We start from the raw sequence: 18980 nt of genomic DNA, 5'->3' as shown, positions 1-18980 counted from the left end.
TCTCTTCACTTTGTGAGTTATGAACATGAAATGCAACCGAGATGAGCAAAGGGACCCAGACAAAACCCTGGAGAAGCGCAAATGACAAGTGCTTAGTGTCAGGCAATGAATGAGCTGCATGAAGCATGAGGCATGCCRTCCCTCTCCTACGGCGTTCCCACAGGGCACCAATGGAGCTGGCCTCCCCTCAGCTGGCCTCTACCATCCTCACAGTGCTTGACCGTAGGGAGGTCGTAACGCATCATGGATAAATCCCTCACAGCTAACTCACAAATATTTGCATTTATGACTATCACATGTGTAGTCAGTTCTCTTTCACTGTGGCTGATGAAGCTTTCCTTGAATGTTATTACGGCCAGAAAGATGGGCACTGCACTGTACTGTTACACAGGGCTGAGAGTTTGCTTTTCTTCTAGGAATATTACAAGCCTTGTCCAGGCAAGGAGGATGCAACATTAATTTCATCAGAATTTCAGGTCATCTTTCTCTTCATATATTATTATTTTGAAGTCAAGGATTTGAAAGAAGAGAACAACTGTGCATGACTTGCTAATATGAACAGAGGACTTGGACTTCTGGGGATATGTGACAGAGTGAGTGAGGCCAGACAGGAGGAGATGTAGAGAGAGAATTTGAAGAAAGCTCTTTAAGTGAGGGCTTTGTTAAAAATTCATGGAGCCTACACCTTAACAGTATTAGAAAGCCGATGAGAAACTTACAGCTCTGCTTGGGATTCAGACGAGTCTGGATATTTCTTGTATTGGAACCTGAATTCTTTGTGCTTGTTGAACCTTCAAAGCTTTGTCAATCTACCCACTGCTTTGACAATGTAACCCTTTCAAAAGAAGAGGGAYGGGGCTTTGTACATAATGAAATGAACAGGCAGCATGTTTAAAACAAAACAAAAGGAAGTACTTTCTCCTGCAGCACATAATTATGTTGTGGAACTCATTGCCACAGGATATGGTGGAGACCAAGAGTATAAATGGGTTCAAAAAAAGGATTAGGTAAGCTGATGGAGGATGTGTCTAGCAGTAGCTGTTAAAAGCAATCATCCAGATGCAGCTTCCAGGTCAATGAGTCTGTGACTGCCAGAAACTGAGAGGGAACAAAACAAACAAGCGACATAAACTACCAAGGCCACTGTTGGAGAACCATTACTGAATAAGAGTAAAAAATGCACTGAAAAGCTGTTTCATTAACAAACGTAAGAATGCTGGTAGAAGATCAAACACATGATCCTTTTTACAATACATCCCATTTCAAGCAATTAAAAAAACAGATGAAGGTAGGATTGCATCCTGTGTATTTATTAGGACAAAGTTTCCCTTGATTATGTATAAGTAATAGCTACAGAATAAGGCAGTAGTARATATTCCTTTCTCAGCAGTCAAAGAATTGTTTAAAAGAAATTAACAGTCTTTGAAAATAACTTTTGCATTAGATTTATTTTATCCTGACTTTGTATTTTCATAAATGTCCACAGGTCGGTTAAACTTGAGATCTCTCTATGGGAGTCTCATGAACAAGATGAGTTGGACAGGTAAAACAYATGTCAAAAAACTCCAGCATGTTTGTCAGCACTGTTTAAGCAAACCTTTATGGACTGACTCAACAAGATTAGTTGACCGTTTTGCAACAGGCTTAGCCTTAGTCTGGCTAAAACAGTGCACTGCCCTTGCATCACACAGAGTTTACTCTGTGCTAGCTGGTGCTGATGAKAAAGAGGAGAGAGGTCTAAGGCGTCCTCATTTCCCCATTCTCCCAAATCTRTATTTAAAACAAAATGAAGACAGGTTCTGCCTGGATCATTAACAGATAACATTATGGACGAAGGAGACAAACGTTTTTATGGCAAACTATCCAAACGAGAAAGTTAACACTTAGATTCTCTAATTGTATTTGGAAGGACACTATTTCTTTTACCAAAATAAACAATGCTAATTTAAAACTATATACTACAAATTAATTTACTAGGAGACAGGGAGTTAAATCTAACTGTTGCGAAAACAAGATTTTATATGTTGCAACACACTTTCCATACTCAGCAAAGGCATCAACACTTCTTGCTAAAAATTACTATGGCTCAATACTCAGTAATCCATAATGTGTTAAAAGTCCTAAATCCAGATAAATTTTAAAATATTTGTCAGCCTTGACATCTTCAAAGTTCTTATTACCTTGGGATAGAAAAYGAAATGTTTCAGAAGACTAATCACAGAGAGATGTGGAAAAGCGTGAAACAAAACCACTAGAACCCTTATAGTACTGCAGCACTTGGAGAAATAGTCACTATTTTCTTCTGTATCTGAAGAGAGGTATGAAAGTAGTGGAAARCTGAGATGCAGATAGGGGAACAAGTTTTTCTTTGGGTTTTGAGTGTTTCCATCATGAAAAGGCAAGTGGAGGAGATCTGAAGAAACTAGTGGACCACTGATAATTTGAATGAGATCTAGAGAGCTAGAATTCAAGGGTTTGCCTGTAACAGCGTCTCCTAATACACTCTTCTAAAATTTATTTTTAAAATGTCATCTCAAAATAAAGAACAACATTGAGAAATCTATGTGTTTTCATAGGCCTACAATTCATGCTAAAACAATTTTCCTTTTGAAACCAAATTATGGCTTGTCCAGAGAACACACCAAGGCTACACAGTTGCACAACTCTTGACATAACATTTATAACATATGTTGGGCAGATCAAAGAAAATGAGGCAGACACTCGTCTAAGCAGACATAAGTGATGCTTCACATGTTCTATCATTCACCAGGCTTCTTTATAAATAAGCTGTTTCCAGGGGCTGGAGAAGACAGTGGTGCATATGCATGTTTCTCTAGCAGCTTGTCTATACTGCCTATATATGTATTAGTTACTCCTGAATAATTCTACACATACTTCAGATATGCCCATACACGAGCTGTCACTGGATAAACTACACTGAGACTGTCTAGAGTATTTCCTGTTCTCCATAATCAGTGGTGCATGTGCTTTTACTATTTAGTAAATGGAGAAAGTTTCCTTGTGTTTACCACGGAGGAAAAGCACAGGCAGTTACTGTGGAATGATATCCTGTAAAGTTTTGTTTTAGATTATTCTTTAGTGATTTGTTTGCCTGCTGAGGCTTTCATTCCAAGAGAAAATTGTTTTATTCCATTCTAGCTTGAACCAGTCACAAAGTGTATTCAGTAACATGGGAAGAAGGCAAAAGACTAAGAAAAAATTGTTCAGGAACAACAGTTGCTTGTCTCTTTTCAAATACAGGCAAGTGCTTAGACTCCGTCTGTGCTTGTATCTGTTCTCCAGGTCCTATCGCAATCCTTCTGAGGAACCGTACCATTGTTATCCCTCCATGGTAGCTGATATGGCTCTTTTCTTGTCTCCTTGTAACTTGTGAATAACTAGCTGAATCAACTAGTTGCACCAAAACAAACTACTATAAAAGATGCCTATGACAAATGGGTTAAGGCCATAAGCTTTCTTGCATAAAATAATTCTAGAAAGCCTATGTTCAGCAGAAGCAATTAGACTACTGGGACTACATTGCTTGAAATATTTAATTAAACAAAGTGAGCTAGATAATGCAAAATACATGACAGTGCAACACCAGAAGTCCTGATTATGCCAGATCTTGCATCCTGCTACTTATTATTATTAGTTTGTGTAGAATGTTGCTTAACTTGAAATATTTAGCAAATTTTAAATAGCATGTGCACATGAATGTGCCTCTGCCAGGCACCAATTTTATCACTATTAATTAGAAACAAGAAAGAAGAAAACAAACTCAATGGCAATGGTTCATGCTTGGATCCATCTTTTGTCTCATCATAATCCTTCTTTTTTTTTTTTTTTTTTTTTTTTCTTCTCCATCAGTATTCTGATTATCCAGCCAACATGATGCATTTCCACTAGGCACTTTAAGTTTATCAATATTAATTGTAATTGTACAGTGGAGAATGCAATCACTGCATTAGCAGCTGTTTTCTACATCATTAGCTATGTTATCAGTACATGCTCAGAATGTCTAGCTGCACCTTGATCAGAGTGTGACTAATATTTGCTCTTTAGCATGGCATCTGTTTTTAATGAAACTTTAAAGGCAATTAGTGACTCAGTGTGTCGGTGAATAGGCTTTATACATCTGAAGAGGAGTTAAAATCTTGCCTATAGTGTAGTAAATGAAAAGGGTTTAATGGCCCCAGAACAGTCATCAATTATCTCCATTATCCCATGAATTATCTCTTGCAAATTTCTTTGCAAGTTTAGTGATCTGGTTTCTTAAAAAACAAAGATCAGAATATCTTCCAGGCAGCAACATCTGCTTCAGGAATGAACCATTTGTTGATTGGCTCCTGTAGCTGCTTGTTATGTATGCCTCAACATGATATACTGCTTATTACTCTTGCTGCCAAAGGTTTTCGGGGTAGGCTCGGCTAGTTTATGAGTGGATCCAGAAAAGTGGTAGAATAGCATAACCTTCATGTAACCTATGAAACTAAAATGTCAGAAAAAGTTTTGGTGTAATGTGTGGCATTTATTCGCAGATTAATTTTGTCCTCTGCTTTTACTTTTTCTGTACATGAATATAAGTTATTTATGAGGAAAATGGATATAGCCTATTCCAAATATACCAAACTTGTTAGCTCTTAGAACTAGTTCAGGGCCTGGCCTTAAGGSTAGTGAATTTCTTGCAGTGCCACTGCTGGCAGATTTAATTATTTCAGGTGGAACTGGATAGGAAATGTATCATTTCTAGAATACTAAATCCATTCATATAATTTGGAAAGCTCTCCATTCTAATGATTTCTTTCCCATATGTAGAACCTCAGTGCACATATTGCGAGTTTATGAAATGAAACTGTGTAGAGACCTAATCATTGGAATATCTCGTATCCTTTTATTCCTTTTAAAGGAAAACAAGACTTTTTTAAATACTGCTTTTACTCCCTTCTATTTTTTGTTTTGATTAAAAAAAAGACTAGCTATGTGCCTGGAATTCTTTACTTTTTTTGTTTTCCTTTTTCAACACAAAAGCACTAAAAATGCAAAGGCTGAGCTTCCCTTAGTTGCAGGAACATTTGGGAAGAACAAGGGGCATTTATTTTAGATTCTTAGCCCTTCAGTGGAAGAACACAGAATTATGTCTCTGACAAAGAATTCCTTTATGTAGCACCACTTGCCTGTGTACATTTTGAATAGATTTTTAAGAAAAACAAAAAAGATACAAAACTAAGACTGTAACCCAAAATCCTTTATCTTCTGAGTCACTCAGTTTTGATTTTCTTATCACTTGCAATGCCACTGTTGTGATGGTGCTGGAGGTAATACAGAATCTTATAGCCTAGAAGGGCTTGCATTTCTGATGGAAAAAAGCAAACAGATTGGGTTTTCCTTGATATAAAGAGAGAAGAAGGGCACTGACCTAATTACCCTTTTCTTTGCAGCACAGCTTTGAGTTGCTGCCAGCAGGAAATTGAGTGAGTGTGAATCTTGTGCTCCAGCTGTTCAAGATGCAGAAAATTGTCATCAATTTCTAGCTCTTCCTGGTTTTCCAAAATGGAATCTGCAGAATAATTAGAGGAAAAAATACGGGTGTTACACATGCAGGCAACCATCTGAAAGACGTATTTGTCATATTCATGCTAGCTAAGTTTCTGTTTTGACTTGCCAAGTCGCTGYGCTCCCACATTGAGGAGGAGTGGGTTAAAAAGTTGTCACTCCTACACCTGGAGGGTGCCACACGCAATTGTGTGAGCACTTTTAATCCGCCTCAGTAGGAATTCAGCCAGGTTTGTTTCAGAATTGATTTAAACTAAGGATAGAGTTGCACATACACTTTATAAGGTGGCAGGGAAATGATTTATCTGAAAAACAACCTTTCTTTTTGGTATGGCTGAGCTGTCATTCAACTAGCTGCCCCCCAAATGTTAGCACTGTCAGAACAGAGATAAAAACAAGCAGCACAAAGGGATGAAAGGGTAAGATTTGCTTAGGCTGGTCCTACTACCAGAAGCATGGAAGCCCATCCTAATCTGGTGACTCTCCACTGAAACAGATGAGGAGTGCCCCTGTCGGAGTAACAAGTTCCAGCAGAGAACAGGTACTCAACAGCAGTATACGTAAACTGTTCCCAAAATTGTGTATGATGGTAGTCTAATATGTAGATTTATTAAGGCAGATTCAGTCTGCCTTTTTGTATCCTTTTATACATTTAAAAAAACGGATCTGTTTAGTATCCTTTTAAAGAATACCTACATACTACTGTGTGTAAGGAGTTTATAAACAGAGGATTATAAATGAAAAACATGGTGAATCTGTAGTTAAGCAAGAGGAAGATGGTGCGGAAATCAACATACACTGCCAAAAGAGATCACTAAAACACCAGGAAAAAATCACACAAAGAATATCAGAAGAATAATAGAGTAAGAATAATAAAAATAAAGCAAAGTAAAACTGGGACTTTGATTTAAAAAGTAGTTTCTTGGTGGTTTCTCTGCTGCAACAACCCAGCAATCAGTGGCTCCAGGAATATATTAATAACCTCTTGGCCCTGCATCCTAGTTCAGGACTGCAGTTAAGAACATACTTAAGTGCTATTCTGCACAGGGTGAGATTTAACTGTGTGGATTAATACTTTCCTGAATCAGGACCTTACATAATGTTCTAATTACACTCAGTTGTCCTGCACCAGTTTGGTGTCAAAGATGCATACAGTTAGCAAAGCCCTGCAGTAAAGGGTTCATGATCTGACAAGATGCCTAGAAGCAATTTGTAAGGATAGATTAAATGATCATCAGTGCTGGAAAATGTCAGGACTTCAGCAGTGTGCAACATACCTCCCCTACCTCTTCGTGGAGCCTGCAGTCCCAGTCTGAAGAGCAAGGGTTACCTTCTGACTGATCAGAATGATTTTGCAGTCTCTCACAGGACTGAGTATTTAGTAAAATAATCTAAATTACTTTACTGAGGTGTTTGTGTGTGTGTGTGTACAYGGAACTGTTCCCATTTGCAGTCAAGATTTATTTTAAACTCTCTGCTTGTAGCTTTGATTTCTTTCTTTTATATGCTGAACGGAGCATTAAGATAGTACACTTGCGTTAAGGTCAGCCCTTGAGTGTTCTTGTGGAGATTAGGTTATAGCTGGCTGTCCTCATTTAGGCTAAGTGAGCATGGAGGAAGGTATAATTGAGTAGTATTTTTTAAGATAAAATCTGAAAAGCCACAGACACTTGAGTATTAAGTAACTCAGGTTACAGCAAGAGCTTCAGATTTAGCTCAAGAGTACCTATTGCTACTGGAAGCACCCAGGGCAGTGGCAAGGCTGAGTGGTGCTGCCCTGCTAGTACCTGGGGGGTAGAAAATTGTAGCTGCTAGTGTTGGACCCCAACATTGGCATCACACTTAATTGCACATTTGTGAACAGTCTCTGAACACTTCATCTTTATGCTGCTGTTTCTTAACAACTTGAGTCTGAAGCAAACCTGACRTGCCTCGGAAATGGGCAATGCTGGAATCCCCCTGCTCTGTCCCGAGCTGCRCGTTCTCTCTCGCCTCGTCCTGCAGGCAGGGCTCCCATGCGCCTGGTCGCCATGGTGGGGGTTGGGGCTGATCTGTCCRGAGACAAACCGGGAAAAAAAAAGCAATGAGTTTTCAGCCCAGTCAGTTCTGAAGTCTGACTCACARGGCAGCCGCGCAATTGCTGACGCTGGCAGAAGGGAGAGCACGAGGATATGGAGCTGGGCTGTGGGGCTGGGAAGCGATGCTCCTTCCGGTGGCAGCCCATGCTTCTGCTGTTTGATGTTAACGTTTTCTAAAGGTCTCCTTGTTCCATGTAACCTTAGCTTTTCAGAGGAGTTTTATCTGATCRTTGCAGCTGGGTGTTGCAAGAAGTAACTGCAGAGCTGGTGCTTTGATCATGGTTCAGTGTGATGGGAAAATTGGTTCAGATATATAACTATTCCTCCTCCCTGTTCCAACCCAAGCTCGAACAGGAATCAAACCTTTATGGTTTGCAATAATGTGGTCACATTTTTCCCCTTTTCTACATTTTTGTGTTTGTGATACTAAATTCTAGCCAAAATGAGAAATGATCTGCTGGAGCACTGTATGGAAAGCTACTGTGTTTGGTCTTTTGTAGCTCTGAAACAGAAGTCTCACAGGCCTGCTCCTATGAGCTTCCCAGCTCACTTCACTTTTCCAGAAGGTTTGACCAGTAGCTATGGTTATTATTTGTTGTGCAGCAGAGTCTAGAAGCCTAGCTGAGAACAGTTTGTGTTACATTGAGGTCTCCCTGGACAAGACTGCCATCTCCAAACACCCTGAAAYAATGAGCCAGGTGCCACGATCTCATTGCTATGTGAAAAATTAGTTTTTCTTCCTTTCTTTCRTTGAAAATAAGAGTTCTTCTGTGTGCCTACTCACATCACTTTCAACTTATTTCTTTGTAACCATGAGGTCAAATTAAAAAAAATCAATTTAAAATGTTTTTTTTAAAAAAATCTAATCACATTCCTCCAAGAAAAAAGAAAACCTTTATGAGATTAGAGACAAAACTGGCAGAGTTTGGTGACAGTCTTGGTTTTATAAGGCCTCTGCCATTATGGTTCCTTCACCCTCATACTGTGCAAGCCATAGCATATTAAGTAAGAGACCCTGTTCCACATATTATTTGCAGGCAAATAAAAGACCATAAAGGATGGAAAGTGACTTTGCTAAAGTTACTCAGTAGGTCAACAACAAGACGGAAATAGAAGCCAAATATCCAGACATCTAGACCTCTGCCTTCCCACTGCACCGCAAGTGGATCACCACATTCCCCTTCATCAAAGARATTTTTAGTTTTTATTTAGAAAAGAGAAGAGGCTTGCTGTCTCCCTGAGGTTTTGTTTTTTTCCAAACTCCACAGAGTAATAATTGTCACGTCTCCAGCTTCCTATTTCTGGAGTACTTGTTCCAGTAGTGGGCACTTGCTCTTAGACATAGTGAGATGCCTTTCTTGGGTAGAATTCTTGTGTCTCTTTAAAATGGACAAGAAAAGAAAAATCATCTCTCAAATTCCCACGTCATATGTAGTCAGTCACAGTCTCTGAGTGCTTATGTCTGCTTTTTCTTTATCAAGTAAACGTGGCAGAATGCATTGGCAAAACACAATTTGTTTGTTGTATGTGACATCAGTGCAAAAAAATCTGTATACAGAAAAATTGAAATGGGGGAATAAGGAAATAAGTCTGCTGTCTTGGCAGACAAAATTATTTTAGATAAAAAATCCAGTGGCCGCAAGTGGGACTCAAGACATCTGCTAAGAATGGGTTCTGAAACTGAAAACAGAAAATAATTATCTGTTGGACACGCCATGCAGTGGGCAGTTCTGCCTTGTGCCTGGGTGTGGATTGCTTAGTCATGTTCAGCCAGTTCAAGAGTGTTTGCTGAGTCACAGTTTACGCAGCACTTGTTTCAGCTGCACCAGTACAAGCTGCAAGTAATTTCAAGCTACAGGGCTGCTCCTCTGCTTTTTCTTTTCTCCTCCTTTCCTCCAAAGACAAGTAATCTACTCTAAGAAAAACTCTTGATATTGCACCATTATCATGCTGTTTTCTTAGGTCCATTGTGTTAGCTGTTGTTTTACTGACTCACTGACTACAGAAATTTGCCAAAAGTAAGAACTGGGTCTCATGTCATGCTGCGTACTTGAAGTGTTCAGTGAACATYATGTACGCTGCAGTGTAAGTTCAATGAACAGGCACTGGGACTAGGTCATTAGTGAGAGTGTATTTAAAAGGAGGATTTGTTTATTTGAAAGCATAAATTCTAAGCTATACTGTGTCGGAAAATAAGATGCTTGCTGTGCTTCCCTCACATACATACAGCATCAACCACTTGGCTAGGTTATACCAAGGAAGGTTACCAACCTTCTTCCTCTGCTGCATCCTGAAATGTCAATTATGTCTTGGCACTGCTGGAGGCAGGGAGGATTGCCAGTGAGCTGTTTCACCTTGGCAAATTCAGCATTGCAGCAAAACACACAACATATCCAGGAAAGTGGCCTTTAACTTGCAAGGGTCTTTCTCTTAATAAAGAGTGCATACTGACTGTGTATGTAGGCAGCTGAAGCCAACTGTACCTTTCTGTTTAGATAAATCAGGAAAATTGTAGCAAAACAGTACGAGCTTTGAAATAAAATAGCTAGTAGTACAGTAAATAAAACAATGCTTCATGTTTTCAGTGATGCTTTGTGTGCCTGAGGCAGGCAAATTTGYTTAATATTTGTCATCAAACATGCATCAATTTATTCAGTTTTATAGGATGGCGTTAGTTTCTGAGGTGGTGACCCGTGGATGATAGGCAGTGTATCCTCTTGTGAGTCCCTGCAGAAATTCTGGACCAGCTGCACTGACCGCTAAGGTACCATTTATGAGCCTATTCCCTTGAAAAAATCTTTTTAAAATGAGCCAGCTGAGTAATTCATGATGCCTGGAAATTCTTCAGTAGCAATTTATAGCAAGTATCTAACCAGCACCAGAACCTAAGTTCTGCTTCAAGGTCTGAAATTTGAAAGGACCTGATGGCAGATGGAAGGATGTTGCTGCTGGATGGCTGAGAGAAAAGCTTTTCCAAGTCTGTTGGCTGTGTTTGTATTAACTGACAAGGCAGAGTAGCAAAACAGGGGGAGGGGGAAATCTTAGGCCAAATTCTCCTTTGCGTTACAGAGTACTAATCTACTGTAACATCACTGAGAGATCTTGGATGAGTCTCAGGGGCATTAGAATTGGGCAGGAAATGAGAAAAAACTTCAAATAAAGAATTCTTCTTCCTCTCCACTTCCATTCTGGTCTAACAAAGCCTCGTCTGCAGTTCGGATCACTTAGACTGTAGTTATGTGTACACTTTAAAATGCCATACGCCAGCATTCCCATCAAAAGAAACAATCCTCCCTTCCCTCCAGTCTTTGGCCATGCAGTGATCCAGGCAAAGGGACCAATGAAGCAGAAAACAAATCAGCAAAAGGGTTCATTTTAGCCTGTATCAGTTCTCTGACTGGTTTGCTCTGTGGCCACAGTAACGCTTGCGTCAGCACAAAGGAGCAGGAAGTACGGGAACAAGTGACCAGATGGCAGGATTTCTTTCAGCAGCCCTGCTAGCTTATGCAAATTTAAAGTGTGCATGAAATTACAGTCAGAGACCCATTGCCTGCAAATAAAAACTGTAGTGCCAAAACTTGTCCAGAGAAAGAGGTTGAGCGTTGCTTGTGCCTCTCAGGAGGGAGCTCTGCTGGCTTGTGTGATGGGAGGTAGCTCTACAACTGGAGACCACTAGCCTGACTTCTTTATATCCCACCACATCTCTGGCAGTCAAACTAGTAAATTCTRCAAGGAAATTCATGAGTGCCAAGGAAGATTTCCAGGTGCTATGTGGTCGACACTATTAAACTGCTAGAATTGTCGCTGGCAGGTTCTCGGCCCATGACAGAGAGCTGCCCCCGAGTGAGCCCAGGTGTCTTTGGGTGGTCTATTGCCAATATGTAGTGTGAGCCTATTCTGGAAGCTAAAGGGTGCAGTTGTTGCAAATCAGCTGGTATCAAGGCTAGAGAACTGTCCCACACATTTTTTATTTATAAGTACAGATGTAGTCTTTGGGTCTTTGGGTCTGCTCTGTTTGCTGCTTTATTTGCTTTGCTACTACCTGCCAGGCAGGTATTTTTAAACACTTATTTGTAACATTAACTCTTCAAAAACTATTTCCTCATCTATTCTGTATTTAAAACCCTCTATTTCTCTGATCCAATGTATGATTTCAGTAAAAGCTAGAACAGTAACCAAAAGTTGCCCTCCTCCAGACCATATCCCCCACCCATAATATAGCTTTATCAAATGTAGAACAGCTGGCCTGAGATAAGAGACACTTTCTGCCTTTAAAACCACRACTAGTCTGATATAACCAGAATCATAATTTGCACAGTGGTCTCTACAAAGACAAAAATTTAACCTTTTTTAACTCCCAACATTATCAATAGCTTGCACCTCTGCAACATGATGTTTTCATTCTGCTCTCCCTGAGACAGTGAGTATTCACTAGCTGCTTTGTCTGCAGCTGTCATATCATACAACTACATTAGAATAACAAGGGCGAGTGGGGAAAAACACAACACTGCAATCTCATAAATGAGTAGGTGATGTTAGACAATCCTATCTTCCACATGGAATTGTTTATATGAAGTGATTTCCAGAAGTATCTCCTAGAAACAAATACTTACGGTGTCCAGATAGATTTATTTTCCAAAGGAAAAGAAGCAGTTGTCTTCAGAAAATGGAGTCACAACTTCTCCCTTTCAGGAACTTTGGCCTTGCCTAGCTATTATGCACCTGAGACTTCCATGGCCGATTGTGGGATATTCARAACCTTTTGGGATCAGATCCTGTGTTTCATAGCAGGAAAGTGGCATCTGAACTGCCAAATTCAGCCTGTTATTTATATACATTTGGAAGTTTTCTTTTTGAAGACTCAGTATTTCATTTCCGTACCAATCCGCACTTTCTAGTTTTCGTGGCAGTAATAAAGCTGCTGTTAACAGGGCTTTATGTACCTCAATTTCTCTATTAACAAACTATTGCTTTTGTGCTTTACTACAGATAACAGGTCATTGATAAACCAAACTAATTACTTAATAATTAAAGCAAAGATTCGTAAAATAAAAGCTGCCAAGGATTTAACTTTGTTCTATGTTTGCTTAAGATCATTCTGTTTGAATATGCTTTCCTCTGCTAAAAGCAAAGTATGTTTGCCAACAGCTGTGGTTAGCGAACACCATTTGTTCTTTCCATTAGTTTTATGCATTGCTGTCTGGTTTTTATAAACCATACATGGCAAGTAGTCTCCAGCTGATTAGCACTATTGAACATTTGTACTTGAAAACTTCCTAAGCTATATAACATATRTTACAGTTTGACAATACACTTCTGAAAGGCAGTAGCTTGCCTACTAAATGCTTCAACTGCAAAGACTGGAAAAATTTGGCAGTGTGTTAAACCCAAAACAATTTATTCTGCCCTCAGAGCTTTTAAAGCAACTAGGTCACTTAAGGCTAAATGTTGCCATCCCTAAGCAAAATTAACTTTCACTAAATTCAGATCCGTATTAAGCCTCACATGATTTTTGTTCAAGAATGATACTTTTTTTTTTATGGTTTGGTCTTTGGTATGAAATGACCTTTCATTAGTCAAACTGATCATGCTAAACTCTCCCAGAGCCATGCATGAAAAGGTTTGTTCTCTTCCTGGTATGAAATATCAGCTGTTGCTGCACTCATTCTTTAGCTCCCTGTTTTTTTCCATTACATGTAAAGTAAATGCTGATATCTTTGAATACGCACACAGTTTCTTCCTTGTGCACTAAACAAATATTGCTCTTAAGAGATCAAGCGGTTAGACTCCTGAGCTGCTATCTTTTCCTTTGCATGCCCCCACCTTAAAGAATACAGTGGAAAAAAGTCACCTTTTAAATACAAGCTGAAGCTGCTGTAAACAGTATATAGGCATAAGGAAGATATCATAACAATGTAAGAGAACCTGAAACAGCCTTTCAGTTTATAGGAAATATATACAGTTTATATGCAGGATTTGTTAAGCTGTGTATGGCCAGTCTTTGAACAGGCACACCAGGAGATATCCCATCCAGTCCACAAACGAGTCACAGTTCATTGGGAATGGTAGGCTTTGCTCTCTGAGTGCTATGTCTTCTTAAAAAGAATAGAGTACGAGTACTGCCAGAGCTTTTCGCACTTCACACTAGCCAGTTTTAGATGCACTGCACCTTTTCCAAACACAGAGTATATTTGGTATGTCAGAATGTCCTATACAAGCGAATGGTCTGCAGCTTGGCTTTCTCATGTTTCCTACACAGCTGATTCTTTACCCAACTTTCATCTGAAGCTTCAGCTATAGCTGGTCAGATCCCCAGCAGCTCAGGTCATTTGCACTCCTTACTTTTTCTGGACCAAATTCTACACATCTGCCCCCCCAAAAAAAGAGAGTGAGAAAGAAATACCTATAGTACACAAACGAGTCATCTTGTCATTCAGGGATTTCAGCATGAGCCAATTAGTATGTTCTATGTGTGAGATGGTGACACGTTTGTTAATGATAAGCAAAAGAAAGAGTTTGTGGGACCTCACAAAATGATGTGCACAGAAGGTACAAACTCTTTGAAAGCAATCTCTGTTTGAGCTTTGTATCTGTATTTGGCAAGCAATAGCTAATATGCTTAAATAAAAGTGATCTGTTCAAATGCGATATTAGGAAATATTCTAAAAAAATAGCCAGATAACCTTCCTCCATTTGTACTGGAAGGCAAAGTTCACTGAATGTGGGGAAACGGCCTGTACAACCCCATAATCCTTGCCAACAACTCTGGACACATCTCAGTGGTGGTTAGCTGCCACATCCTTCATGGCGAATGCTCAAGCTTGTGTATTAATCTGCATTTCCTGTTATGTGCCTCTGTGGGCTGCTCATGACTTATGCTACAAGAGGCATATTGGCAAGCATATACATGTTATTGAACCTGTTCTCCTTTTTTTTTTCCTCTGGTAGTGCTTGTATTGTAGGGAACAATGTTTTGGTTGTGTTTTAACTGCAGTGTAAACGGCCATATGTTCCTTCATTGTGCAGCCTGTGAAGAACGGGACTGGGGTTGCACAGCGGCTTGTGCATGGTTGACGAATGTCTCTGCAAGATAGTTTCTTGTCTTGCAGTACTTGAAAATAATTCCTAAGCCCTTAGTTAGGTTTGAATCCATCTTTCCTGGAGCACAATGGGCTGGCTGAGAAAAAGCTGAGGAGAAGACGTAGCCTGGAAGGATCTTTGCCTCTGTATATGCTGCAAGTTCCCTACTCCAGTGAATATATGATTACCTAAGCATATGTCTATCATGCCAATACAGTATAATATGAAGATGGCCAAGCTAGTTCTGCGAAAGCTGAGCTGGGCACTGAACACTGTCCAGCAGCAGCAGCATGGAGCACTGCCCAGGCTACCTTCCCCTTCTCAATCAGGACATGTTAGACGTGTTAGACTACACGTAGTGTACAATGACCGGTTAGGAAAAAAAGAAAAAGAAAAAAAAAAGTAAAGAAGCAGCAGTGGCTTTAGCTTCTCATATTAAGTCACATGGCAGTGTCTGGTTATGTGTTTCAATGCAAGGGTAGGAAGCCTCTCTCCTACTCTTTACCTACTGCACTGGGAATGAGAAAATTCCTAAATCCCAGGTTTAGAAGGGGAAGAAAGGGCAAATCTTGCATACTTAGTCCAGTGAAAATCCAGGAGAAATTAGTACCTAGCATCTTTTTGTGAAGAGACTGCAGCATTGTCCTCTATTTATTAGAGCCAAATTGTTGCGGTGCTGTAGCTCTGCTGCTTTGCTGTTTTGAACCAGCTCAGTGCACCTCTAGCCAGACTGCAGAGGACTGCAAACAATCACAGAAAAGGCATGGGTCTGGCTGCTCAATGCTAATTTATGATGCTATAGAGAACGTGAGATTACACACACATGATTTTGTAGGCATTCAGCTTCTGAGAAGAAAAGAAGGAACGGGTTATGGCATGGTTTTATAATCAGAGTGAGAAATGCTGTTTCAATATGGGAAGGGTACTTAAAACTGTGCTTCTCCATCTAGCATGACTGGCTTTTTGTGAGTCACTACATGTGCTTTTTAGTCTTATCATTTCCATGTTTTAGCCTTGGTAATAGCGTTCTAAGGTTGACTCTACATCCTGGTAGGAGGTGGAGGACAAAAGCTGAACCTGTCTCTCCACCTTGTTCTCTGCAAATTTTGGTAGTCAGATAAGGGCAAACCGAGATTTTAATTAGCCTCAGCCTTGCATTCAGTGCCACAGAAATGAAGCTGAGCAGAGCTGTGCAAGACCACCATTCCTGTTAGGTTTTGTTTGTCTACATGCAGAAGGATTTACAAGGAAAAAGATGAAGCAAGTAGCTTTCCTTCTTGGACCACGCAGTAAGAACTGAGGCGGCACCTCATACCAGCACCAGATGGAGAAAGGGCAGAGCCTTCTCTTCCTCAAATGTACGGTGCCACACACAGTTGAACCTGATCTGTAGGCCATGAAGAAAGTCTGGAAGGGGAGTAGGTAATGGAAGGAGAGAAACAAGGATTTCCTACAATATGGACAACCTGAGCTCCTTCACTGTGGCAAAGACCCATTGAAAAAAACCTTTTTTTCCTTCTAGTTTCTCCCCTCAGTTGAGCTATTCAAGTAGCCTGTCTTGAGTCTGCTTTCAGTACTAACAAAAATTTTAAGTAACGTCAAAGTAATTTTTGTCTCACAAATGAATAAATTAGTGATGGTATTTAGCATAATTAATGCAGCCTCAAGCCAACACAAATATTAGAAGGGAGATGTAAACCCACAAAGCCATAAAATGCAAACGGTGGGAGCAGTTCTGCATCATCACTGCTAAGCTCCCTCCATTTGTACCGTGTGATTTTTTTTCCCTGTGACTTGCTGACTGCTCTCCCATACTCATTTTTCTGTCAGTTTTTGGAAAAGGATGTTCTTCCCTTTGGCCTAGGTTGTCCGTTCTCTTTGGAATGAGTTYCTCCTTTAAAAATCAGTCCAGATCTGAGCTTATCTTTCAAAAGGCAAGAGCAGAGGGTTACTGGGAGCCTTTCTGTGAAATGTGCTTTTCGATTGAGGCATGAGACTGGAGGCCCTATTTATAYCAAATTCTGCGTAAGTCAGTGAATGACGCCGTTCAAAACAGGATACACCTTATACGGTATCTGCCGTGCAGCGCCAGGTGGGGATGAATAAGCCGGCTCCGAAAGGGCTGGGGTCTGCAACCAGAGCCCAGCTGTGCTGCAGCCTCGCTCTGCCTGAGGTAGTGAGCCCTGCTGGGGCGTTTAGGACAGAATTAGGCTGATCTGAGGCAAAGTAAATCGGAGGAAGCTGCGTTTAAAGGAATCCAGTTGAAGCAGTTCRGTTAATATGGTAGAGTACGCTGTGTTTTCACACGCATCTCCCAGGTGTTTATTTGTCAGAAAGATTTAACTCCATAGCAGTATGAGCAATGCTCATGTAGRTATCCGTGGACAAATACATATCTGCGCCTTGGAGTATAATAATAAATTGTTTCCTCCAAAGTCTAAATTATATTATGCTGGCACAAAGTAAAGTGCCGTTTTTTCCCCAAGTGTGTTCCGATGATGCAAATTATCTGAGTGTTTATTTTCAAAGATCAGTGTCTTTAAATCAGAGATCAGTGGCTGATGAAAATTTCCTGAGAAGTTGGTRACAGTACAGGTGTACCTTAATTTAAACTAATTCAGATTTTCTATTTAATAAGACTGCTGTGCCAGAATTTGCTATTTCAATGCATTTTTTTATTTATTATTAGCACTATACTTGCCTAGGCATTAGCTATTAGAAACTGGCTGACATTTTAAAGTTTTAATTTTAGCATGTGTTTAGTAATCTGTTTTTTGCAGTAAGTACCATGAAGATCTTTTTGGAATTGAGGTTACAGTTTCAGGCAAATCAATTCAATAGCAAGAGATGAAAACGACAACTTCTCTTAATGATTTATTTAATAGTTAAGATTTTATTCCCTCTTCAATAGTTGCCTGGYGTAGGTCCCTATAGGGGCTGTTACATTACCTGAAGTCATTCCTGCTCCTTCCTACTAGCTGACTTATAATGTGGGTGTTYGTGAATTACATTAGACATGTAAGAAACCCTGTGACTTAAATTCTGAATTCAGTGAGATCTGTGGAAAATTAGTCATTGACTAGAGTAAGGCAAGAAATTAACCCTGAATAATGAAATATATATACACAGCTMTTTAAGGGTTTGTCATGCAGTTGCAACCTAATCTGCTATCTAGAAAATTAATTGTGCCTAGGAATACTAAAAATATGGCTATTGGTGCTATTCCTTCTTCTTACCATTTCTTCTCTTTCGATGTTAAAAGTAAATTATGAATCAGCTGCTCCAAAACAAGTTTACAGTTTATTGATGTTTCCTGTTCTTATGATAAATCCGTGAGCGCATAGCATTTGCTTGTAACAGTTATAAGCGGTGAAAYAAATAGAAAAGTAGTTTGCAGGTTCCAGTTTAAAACCTGTGAGTGCCCAAAGCCCACTTGTGTGTTGAATATTTGTTTATAGAATATTGTCCTTTGGATATGAATATGCTGTTGACTAGCTTGCAAATGTCACTTTTACCTAGAGCTAAGGAAAGATTTTGATCACGTGATGTGGCTCACCATAGATTTTACAATAACATATTCACTTTGTCCTTCTAACATTCAGATGACTAGTCTTCCTCTGCTTYGCAACAGTACGGTGCGGTGAGGTTTTCATCCATAAATTAGCATGCAGAGGGGTTTTGGGAAAAGGGATTGGGCTGTTTGGCCTGTGACCATGGATGAAAAGGTTTTTCAGATGGCAGGATATTTCAGACCATGAGCTGCAACAATAGGTAGAGAGAGGCCTGCAAAGGCAATTATAGTCCTCCACACTACAGTGAAAATCCCCAGCCTCCAAAACATTTACTCACATTTTGCATGGGAAAAAATGACTTGCTTAATTATGCAGACAATATATCTAGCTCTCTCCCTRAAGTACACTTACTGCAACTACAAGAAATCTCTGATAAAGAAGRAGGAAAGGGATTTGGATTGCAAATAATATGAGTCTAGACTTTGTCCATGTATTTTGGATCAGAAATTCCATGTCTCACTTGGACTTTTCCCAGAACTATAATTATATTTGGAGAAATAGATAATATCTGCAGAAAGAAGCTGTTTTTCATCTAAAATCCATAGATTCTTTGGGAATGATAATACTTTTTTTATCTTTGCCACCATCTTACACTCTGTGTATCAAATTAAGATTTTCATTGTTTTTTACTTTGTGTTCTGTGTAAAACTTAGCACAAAGCATCATCATCCTTTAATGGCCATCTTAACACAAT

Source organism: Rhea americana, unplaced genomic scaffold (genome assembly GCF_003343005.1).
Source record: "Rhea americana isolate MKP2758 unplaced genomic scaffold, rheAme1 scaffold_153, whole genome shotgun sequence".
Lineage (NCBI taxonomy): Eukaryota > Metazoa > Chordata > Aves > Rheiformes > Rheidae > Rhea > Rhea americana.
The sequence above is the reverse complement of the archived record's forward strand: the minus strand, read 5'-3'. Positions refer to the sequence as shown.